The sequence below is a fragment of the Triticum urartu genome, chromosome 7, assembly GCF_003073215.2.
Source record: "Triticum urartu cultivar G1812 chromosome 7, Tu2.1, whole genome shotgun sequence".
Taxonomy (NCBI): Eukaryota; Viridiplantae; Streptophyta; class Magnoliopsida; order Poales; family Poaceae; genus Triticum; species Triticum urartu.
In genome coordinates, this window is record NC_053028.1 from 284,708,876 (window position 1) to 284,719,671 (window position 10,796).

Consider the following 10,796-nt stretch of genomic DNA (forward strand, 5'->3'; position numbering starts at 1 on the left):
ATCGGGATTTTTGATCCGATGTTCGTTTTAGTTTAACTTTTCGCTCGTCTGTCGGAATCAGGCGATTAAAGCGCCTGGAGTTTCGTCTCGATACCCTCTTTCCGTTTAACCAACTCAAACAAGTTTTTGCCTCAGTAAATTTGCCCTAGTTTCAGATTAGTAAACGAAGCATGTTTCTTTTGTCGTTTGTCTTTCGTTGCTTCGTTCGATTTGATTCTTTTTGCCAACCGGAGTTCTTATGTTGAACTTTCTGGTTAGATCTCTTATTCGAGTTTTACTCGTGCATTAGGTGAGTACTTATTGTATGCTTATTTGTTTGTGATAGAGTACCCGGAGTGCGCCGCTTGCTACTTCGAATCGCTAGGTTTCACGGATCATCAGCAAGCAAGTAACACTTTGATCATACTTCCTATTACCCAGTTTTTATTGCATTAGATCAATCCTCACACATTGCATGATTAGGATCTAATTAAATTGTAGATTTGGGAAGTAGATGAGGTAGTACCTATTACCTGTCATTATCAAACCTTTGGGAGTTACTTCTACGTTTGCTTATTATGGTATGCTATGCTAGTAGACGTGGATTGGGTGAGTGAAATCCATGACAGATGTGAGATTGTTAATCAATGGTTTATCTAAGGTGGCAACTTAAATACACATCTGGGTGGATTGAGGCACCTAGGTATTCCAGCGATTGCCTGTTTTTCTTCGGACCGCCACCAGGCTCAAAGGGATCGTGAGATTATTCATACTGGAAATTCCGTGTGCAGCCACAAGCTACTGTGGGCTCTAGCATAGTTGACTAAGTCGTGCGAACTCTTACAGTGGTAGACTAGTAGATGTAGGGGATGTAGGTTGGTACGGTCTACCCGTTCATAAGGTGCTAGCGCTTCTGAAAGACTATGTCTCGGTCATCCGTTTCTCAAACACCTTGTAGTGCGAGATTCCCAATGGAGGAGATCGAGTCTTGTGGGGAAAAGTGCACAAACCTCTGCAGAGTGTATAAACTAATCATGGTTAGCCGTGTCCTCGGTTATGGACATCTTGAGTATCTAGTACCTGGATTATCATGTGAATCTCATCATGTTACTTTAAAATTAATTTTGTTGGGTTTAATGATGATGCTTAATTGGGATTGAGAGCGTGTCTACACTCTCAATGTTTAACAACCACCATGATAGTTAAACAAAATTTATTCCTTTGTAGTAGGAAAAAAATTGGCTTTACGCAAAACTGTAACCATAGAGCTTTCCACCAGCCAAATATGCATATAGAGTAGCCTTATTCTTTTATTGCTCTCTATGTGTTACATTGCCAGCATATTCCATGTGCTGACCCGTTTTGGGCTGCAACATTAATGTTGCAGACTTTTCATACGACGAGTAGGTGCTTTTAGGTCGTGGTTCTATACTCAGTGATGCCGTTGGAGTTGATGGACTCACTTATCTTCCAAGCCTTCCGCTGTTATCGTTATTAGATGGCCTTAAGCCATATTTATTGAAATAAGTTCTCTTTTGAGACTCTCGATGTAATAAGTGTGTGATTGCTACTCTGTTATAAATCCTTCAAGTACTGTGTGGTGTCAGCATTACTGATCCAGGGATCACACCTGAGCACAGAGATTGGACCGTTTGAGGTCTGGTCGCTACAAGATGGTATCAGAGCATACGCTGACTGTAGGACACGACCACTAAGCTAAAGCCCTAGATCACTACTCACTCTTCTCATTCTGCCTCCTCATCTTTTCTACTCTTTTAGGATGGCGGATGCGAGGAACAAGTTCACGCAACCGGATGAAGATACACCCTTTGGACGTCATTCAAAGGAAGCCACAAGATACCTAAACATAGGAGTGCCAAGCTTCACCGGAACTTACAACGCCACGTTACCCGAAGAAGAGCGCTGGATGATTCAAGTTCAAGTTCCAGGAAGGACGTTCATGCTAGTCACTCAGCCCATAGAGTTTTATTTTGATGCACCAACCTGGAGTCTAGGAAAGAGCATGGCAGCTCACATCGCCATGGGACGCATTGGAGAAGTTTACCGCAATGATCTCAAGGATACTATCTACCAGATTTGTGGGTGCCGAGATGAGCACTGGTAGATGATCAGCACCAGGAAGGATAGATCAGTTGCAGCTTTTATCCAGGAGTTAAACCAGCACATTCGGCGTCAGGAGAACCAGATGTGTGCTGATATGATGGATCTGAAGAAGGCGAGGACAAGAATCAAGGAACTGGAGGAAGAACTCAAGGCTACTCGTGAAGATTATGAAAAGAAATTGAATTATTAGTGGATAAGAATGCTGACCTATCGAGAAGATTGGAATATTCATGGGAGGCCCTACACCATTAGAAGAAGACGAAGAACCCAAGGAGATTCGCCGGGAAGACTACATCATCATGGACGACACCGACTCGGATCCAGATGATAGTGATGATGACTATGTTGATGAAGCTGGAGCAGATATCATGGAGTCTGCAACCGAAGAATATTTTTAGTAGACCACCTCATTAGTAGTAGTAGTCCACCATGTAAATATAGTAGTCCGAGCACTTTTGCGATAGTTAGATCGATTGTATGCCCTTGCTTGATTGAATGAAGTGAATTGTTTGTTTTTGCCACATATGCATATGGGTAGTGTTTTCTCACTAGACCCCTCTCTATTCTTAAATCTCATCTTTTCTAAACCCTCAGATGCCTCTGAGACGTGACCCTGGATTTACCTTCCCACCGGAGCTCACCCAGTTGATCCAGCAGCAGAACACATTGCTGCAGTTGCTAGTCCAGAATCAGAATCAGGGGAACAACAACAACAACCCACCACCACCACCACCTGTTGATCACTTAGCCCATTTTCCTAGGCTGAATCTGCCGGTGTTTTCCAGTAGCACCGAACCGATAGTAGCAGATGATTGGCTCCGCAAGACAGCAAGGGAGTTGACCACGGCAGGATGCATAGATGCGGAAAAGGTGAAGTTTGCCGCACATCAACTTGAAGGACCCGCAGCATCATGGTGGGAGAATTTCACAGCCACTTTCCCTGTCGACACTGTCACATGGGACCAGTTCCAGCAGGCTTTCCGTACTGCCCATGTTTCAGCAGGAGCTATGGCCCTAAAGAAGCGAGAGTTTCGCAACTTGCGCCAAGGAGGACGGACAGTTGGCCAGTATGTGGAGGATTTTAGTAAGCTAGCACGTTATGCCCCAGATGACGTTGCTACAGATGCAGCTAAGCAGGAGAAGTTTCTGGAAGGACTGAATGATGAGTTGAGCATGCAGTTGATGGTAGCAACCTTCAACAACTACCAGGAGTTGGTAGATCATGCTCTTATGATTGAAGGGAAGCAGCAGCAGATTGAGAACCGCAAGAGGAAGTATGGACAAGGGAAGTACAATTCTGGAGCTCAGCAGAAGCCACGATTTACCCTAGGCCGGGAGGACATTTTCAGCATTCCCATGGAGGAGGTAGCTCGCACAATCACAATGGCACTAAGAATGGTAATGGGAATGCAGGAAGCAATGGCCAGAACCGTACGAACCCATCGACCCCAGCCAAGAGAGACCTGAGCCAAGTCACTTGTTTTAAGTGCCAGAAGACCGGACATTATGCCAATGAATGTCCTGAATCACAGAATGGAAATGGCAATGGAAGCTCTGGGAAGAAGCCGAACCCTTTCAATAGGGGACAGGTGAACCACGTAAATGTGGAGGAAGTTGAAGCCCAGCCCGATGCAGTAATAGGTAAGGTTTTGGTTAAGTCATTTACTGCACTCGTTCTTTTTTATACTGGTGCGTCGCATTCATACATATCAAGGGGATTTGTGGATAAGTATAAACTGCCAACCCAAGCCCTTAGGCCACCCATGTTAGTAACCTCGCCTGGAGCAGACTATATGGCTAGTCTATGGTGTGATCGGTTACCATTAAGGATTGGTAACTATGTATTTCCCTCAGACCAAATAGTATTGGAATCTCAAGGACTGAATGTGATATTAGGCATTGATTGGTTATCAAAGTATGAAAGGAACATTTGAATGTGCCAGTAAGTCAATTTTGCTTACCACCCCAGAAGGGAGAAGGATCAAGTATGTATCCCGGCATGTGCCGAAAAGGACTCAAGTAAATTGCTTAACAGGAGTTGTGCAGGAGGAAGTACCAATGGTGAAAGATTTCCCTGATGTATTTCCAGAAGAATTGCCAGGCATGCCACCGGATAGAGATATCGAGTTTTTGATTGAGCTTTTGCCAGGCACAGGGCCAATATCTAAGAGACCATATAGGATGCCCGCAAAGGATTTGGTGGAGATTAAGAAGCAGATCAAGGAGTTACTAGATAAGGGATATATCCGCCCAAGTTCTTCACCTTGGGGATCGCCAGTACTTCTAGTTGAGAAGAAGGATGGATCGTTAAGGATGGTTGTTGATTATCGAGGATTGAATGAAGTAACCATCAAGAACAAGTACCCACTACCGATGATCAATGATCCGTTTGATCGATTGCAGGGAGCTAAGGTATTTTCCAAGATCGATCTGCGATCAGGGTACCATTAGTTGAAGATTCGAGAACAGGATATACCCAAGACGGCTTTTACCACCAGGTATGGGCTGTACGAGTATACCGTTATGTCATTTGGTCTGACTAACGCACCTGCTTATTTTATGAACATGATGAACAAAGCGTTTATGGAGTTTCTGGATAAGTTCATCGTAGTGTTCATTGATGATATCCTGGTTTACTCGAAGAATGAAGAGGAGCATAAGGAGCATTTGCGTTTGGTACATGGAAAGCTCAGAGAACATCAGTTATATGCCAAGTTTAGCAAATGTGAGTTTTGGTTGAAGGAAGTTGGATTCCTCGGACACGTCATATCTGGAGAAGGTATAGCAGTAGATCCCACTAAGGTTGACACTGTGACAAATTGGGAAGCCCCAACAACAGTTGGAGAGATCCGGAGTTTTCTTGGACTCGCAGGATACTACTGGATATTCATTGAAAACTTCTCGAAGATTGCGAAGCCTATGACGGAGTTGTTGAAGAAGGATACCAAGTTCATATGGACCGAGGAATGTGAGGCCAGTTTCCAGGAGTTAAAGAAATGTTTGGTTACATCACCAGTGTTGATTTTGCCAGACCAGACCAAGGATTATGAGCTGTATTGCGACGCTTCACGTCGAGGACTTGGAGTAGTGCTTATGCAGGAAGGCAGAGTTGTTTCCTATGCCTCACGACAGCTTAAGCCTCATGAGTTGAATTATGCTATGCATGATTTGGAGTTAGCAGCCGTAGTGCATGCATTAAAGACTTGGAGACATTTTCTCATTGGAAATCATTGTGAGGTGTACATGGATCACAAGATTTTGAAGTATATCTTCACGCAGAAGGAGTTGAATCTCAGGCAAAGGAGATGGTTGGAGCTCATCAAGGATTATGACATGAGATTGCATTATCACCTCAGAAAGGCTAACGTAGTAGCTGACGCGTTGAGCCGTAAAAGTCATGTCAACACCTTAATGACGGGATATTTACCAAGGGAGTTAGCCGAAAATCTTCGTGAGCTATGTTTGGAAATAGTTCCGAGAGGCTATGCAGCCGCATTGGACATTCAGTCTACTTTGATGGATAAGATCAGAGAAGCCCAGAAGACTGACAAGGAGATTGCCTCTATTAAGGAGAAAATGAGCAAATGAAAAGCTAAAGGATTTCATGAGGATGAGCACAATACCTTATGGTTTGAAGACCGCGTTTATGTGCCTAATGATTCGGAGATCAGGAAGTTAATTCTGTAAGAGGCCCATGATTCACCATATTCGATTCACCCAGGAAATACAAGATGTATTTGGATTTGAAGGATATTTTCTGGTGGACCGGAATGAAGAAGGATATTGCGGAGTATGTAGAAGTTTGTGATGTATGTCAGAGAGTAAAGGCAGAGCATCAGAAGCCAGCAGGATTGCTACAGCCATTGCCGATACCCGAATGGAAGTGGGATAAGTTAGGCATGGATTTTATTACGGGTTTGCCCAGAACTCGTTCAGGCTATGACTCGATTTGGGTTGTAGTCGATTGTTTGACAAAGGTAGCTCATTTCATTCCAGTAAAGACTACCTATACCAGTGCAAAATTGGCAAAGATATACATGACCAGGATCGTATGTCTGCATGGAGTTCCAAGGAGCATTGTGTCAGATAGAGGAACCCAGTTTACCTCAAAGTTCTGGAATCAGTTGCACGAAACTTTGGGTACCAGGCTGGAGTTCAGTACAGCTTTTCATCTGCAGAAAGATGGACAGACCGAGAGAGTTAATCAGATTTTGGAGGATATGCTGAGAGCTTGTGCGCTAGATTATCGATCTAGCTGGGACGAGAATTTTCCATACGCAGAATTCTCCTATAATAACAGTTATCAATCCAGTTTGAAGATGGCCCCTTTCGAAGCTTTCTACGGAAGGAGGTGCAGGACCCCGTTGTCCTGGGATGAAGTTGGAGACCGTCAGTCAGTTGTTTGGACCGGATCTGATTAAGGAGTCTGAACAGAAAGTAAAATTGATTCGCGATAGGCTCAAGGTAGCCCAGTCCAGACAGAAGAGCTACGCAGATTCAAAATGCAAGGAGACAGTTTACGAAGTCAGACCGAGTTTACCTTCGAGTATCTCCCCTTCGAGGAGTTAAGCGCTTTGGAGTTAAGGGAAAATTAGCGCCACGTTTTGTAGGACCATACAAAGTTTTGGAGCGTATGGGAGAAGTAGCCTACAAGTTGGAATTGCCGAAGGATTGTCAGGAGTTCACGACGTGTTCCATGTTTCCCAGTTGAAGAAGTGCCACGCAGAGATGGCTGATATACCGCTGAGAGATATGTGCCGCTGGAAGCGATTCAGTTGGACAGTGATTTGACCTATGAGGAGAAACCAGTCAAGATTCTTGAGTATGCCAGCTGAGTCACCCGCAGCAAAGTTATCAAGTTTTGCAAAGTTCAGTGGAGCCACCACACGGAAGATGAAGCCACCTGGGAACGAGAGGAAGATTTGCTGAAGGACCACCCTCACCTATTTTCTAGCCAACCCGAATCTCGAGGGCGAGATTCATCTTAAGGGGGTAGGTTTGTAACATCCCCAATTTTCAATTTGGAATGTTATACTCTAGATCATCATTGCATATCATATTTTATTTCATTGCATTTTAGTTGATCCTAGAAATTCTACGCAACTCAAGGACCCTCGGAGAGAGTTGGGGATTTCGTTATTTTCATATTTGAGTTTTCTCAAATTTTCAAAATAGGATCATTTGATTTTATTTATTTCATCTTCAATTATTTCTATTATAAAAATTATGAGAGAGGGAATAAAATGACTTTCCCAACATAAAGAAATATTGAGGGTTTAATAAAAAAATCAAATAAGATTTTATTTTGGTTTTATTTGCTATTTTATTTGAATTTAGTAAAAATTGCACGTTTTCAAAAATTGCATTTAGAGCCAAGAAAATATTCATCTTGTTCTAAATATTTTATTTAGACGAAGAAATTTTTTTTTGGCATTTTTAGATTTTTATTTATTTTTCTAGAATTTTTTTAGTTGCAGCGATATTGTTTAAAAAAACGAGACCACGCGCCCGACTGGGCCAAGGGCCCAGCCGAGCAGGCCGGCCCAGCCGCCCCACGCCTCCAGCGCCGCCACCGCACACCGCCCGCGCCGCCTGCCGCCCCGCTACCGCGTGGGAGCCGTCGACCCGCCGGAGCCTCGCCGGAGCCCCGAGCCGAAGTAGCCGCCGCCCGGTTTTTGAGAAAAAGCCGTTTCGGTTTTTTTTTAAAAACCCTAGTTTCCGTTTTTTAAATAGATCGGTTTTTCTCCGGTTTATTTAGTTAGCGAGCGTTCGCTCATTCGTTCGTTCTAACGAACGCGTTCATCGTTTAGCTCCTGTTAACGAACGTTCGTACGTTAACCTGTTCGTCGTTTTTCTTTTTCTCGGATTAAACCCGCGGTTTTTCTGATCGCGATTTTTGATCCGATGTTCGTTTTAGTTTAACTTTTCGCTCGTTTGTCGGAATCAGGCGATTCAAGCGCCTGGAGTTTCGTCTCAAAACCCTCTTTCCGTTTAACCAACTCAAACAAGTGTTTGCCTCAGTAAAATTTGCCCTAGTTTCAGATTAGTAAGCGAAGCCTGTTTCTTTTGTTGTTTGTCTTTCATTGCATCGTTCGATTTGATTCTTTTTTGCCAACCAGAGTTCTTCAGTTGAACTTTCTGGTTAGATCTCTTATTCGAGTTTTACCCGTGCATTAGTTGAGTACTTATTGTATGCTTGTTTGTTTGCGATAGAGTACCCGGAGTGCGCCGCTTGCTACTTCGAATCCTCACACATTGCATGATTAGGATCTAATTAAATTGTGGGTTTGGGAAGTAGATGAGGTAGTACCTATTACCTATTATTATCAAACCTTTGGGAGTTACTTCTACGTTTCCTTATTATGCTGTGCTATGCTAGTAGACGTGGATTGGGTGAGTGAAATCCATGACAGCTGTGAGATTGTTAATCAATGGTTTATCTAAGGTGGCAACTTAAATACACATCTGGGTGGATTGAGGCACCTGGGTATTCCTGCGATTGCTTGTTTTTCTTCGGACCGCCACCCAGGCTCAAAGGGATCATGAGATTATTCATACTGGAAACTTTCGTGTGCAGCCACAAGCTACTATGGGCTCTAGCATAGTTGACTAAGTCGTGCAAACTCTTATAGTGGTAGACTAGCAGATGCAGGGATGTAGGTTGGTACGGTCTACCCGTTCGTAAGGTGCTAGCGCATCTGAAAGACTATGTCTCGGTCATCCGTTTCTCAAACACCTTGTAGTGCGAGATTCCTAACGGAGGAGATCGAGTCTTGTGGGGAAAAGTGCACAAACCTCTGCAGAGTGTATAAACTAATCATGGTTAGCCGTGTCCCCGGTTATGGACATCTTGAGTATCTAGTACCTGGATTATCATGTGAATATCATCATGTTACTTAAAATTAATTTTTTTGGGTTTAATGGTGATGCTTAATTGGGATTGAGAGCGTGTCTACACTCTCAATGTTTAACAACCACCATGATAGTTAAACAAAATTTATTCCTTTGTAGTAGGAAAAAAATTGGCTTTACGCAAAACTGTAACCATAGAGCTTTCCACCAGCCAAATATGCATATAGAATAGCCTTATTCTTTTATTTCTCTCTATGTGTTACATTGCCAGCATATTCCATGTGCTGACCCGTTTCGGGCTGCAACGTTAATGTTGCAAACTTTTCAGACGATGAGTAGGTGCTTTTAGGTCGTGGTTCTATACTCAGTGATGCCGTTGGAGTTGATGGACTCACTTATCTTCCAAGCCTTCCGCTGTTATCGTTATTACATGGCCTTAAGCCATATTTATTGTAATAAGTTCTCTTTTGAGACTCTCGATGTAATAAGTGTGTGATTGCTACTCTGTTATAAATCTTTCAAGTACCATGTGGTGTCAGCATTACTGATCCAGGGATGACACCTGAGCACAGAGATTGGACCATTTGAGGTCTGGTCGCTACAATACGGAAAGTTACGGCAGTGGAATTAGGTTTTTGGCTCCGTCCCCGATCGTTTGGGGGTATGTAGGTATATATAGGAGGAAGGAGTATGTCGGTGGAGCTTCGAGGGGCCCATGAGGCAGGGGGGCATGTCCTAGGGGGGGTGCGCCCTCCAACCTCGTGGCCGCCTCGTGGCTTTCTTGACGGAGGGTCCAAGTCTCCTGGATCTTATCTGATGAGAAAATCACGTTTCCGAAGGTTTCATTCCGTTTGGACTCCGTTTGATATTCTGTTTCTCCGAAACACTAAAATAGGCAAAAAAACAACAATTCTAGGCTGGGCCTCCAGTTAATAGGTTAGTCCCAAAAATAATATAAAATTGGAAAATAAAGCCCAATATAGTCCAAAACAGTAGATAATATAGCATGGAGCAATCAAAAGTTATAGATACGTTGGAGACGTATCAGGTACCATATAGGCCGGGGGCTGATAAGGGGCTAATCAGTGAATCGAACATTTAACTGAATATATCTCGTTAGGTTAACTAGGGCCATATGTAAAATATCTGAGGCTACATAGCAGCATGCATTGTACTTAATGTCTAAATATGCAATCCTAGGCTACATAGCAACAAAGAAAAGTGTTACATTAATGTTCTAATGATGTCTAGGTATACATAGAAGAGCAGCAGCAGCAGCAGCAACAACAACACAACCTTGTTTGGATACTCAACTTAGCTAGAGGTTAGAGTCAGTTTCTAGCTCATGACTAACCCTGAACTAACTCCATCCAAAGAGTTGTTTGGATGGCAGGGTTGGATTGACAATAAATGCACTAGGAGAACTAGCTCCAATTAGCACCTCTTGGGTTGGATAGTTTTCTTGGGTGGGTTATAGATGCAACTAGCTCAAACTAGCCCTCATGTCTAGATATACTTTAGGGCTATTTGAGCCCGAACTAGCTCAAACTAACCGTAACCCATGGATACAACATCAGTTAATCAGATGATAATTTGTAAGAATTGACTAAACTCATTCAGGCCCATAATATAGGATGTTAATTCATCTAATATGTGAGTATATTGGATGTTATAAGATACTCCCTCCGTTCCTAAATATTTGTCTCTTCAGAGATTTCAAATGGACTACCACATACGGATGTATATAGACATATTTTAGAGTGTAGATTCACTCATTTGCTCCGTATGTAGTCACTTGTTGAAATCGCTAGAAAGACAAATATTAAGGAACAAAGGGAGTA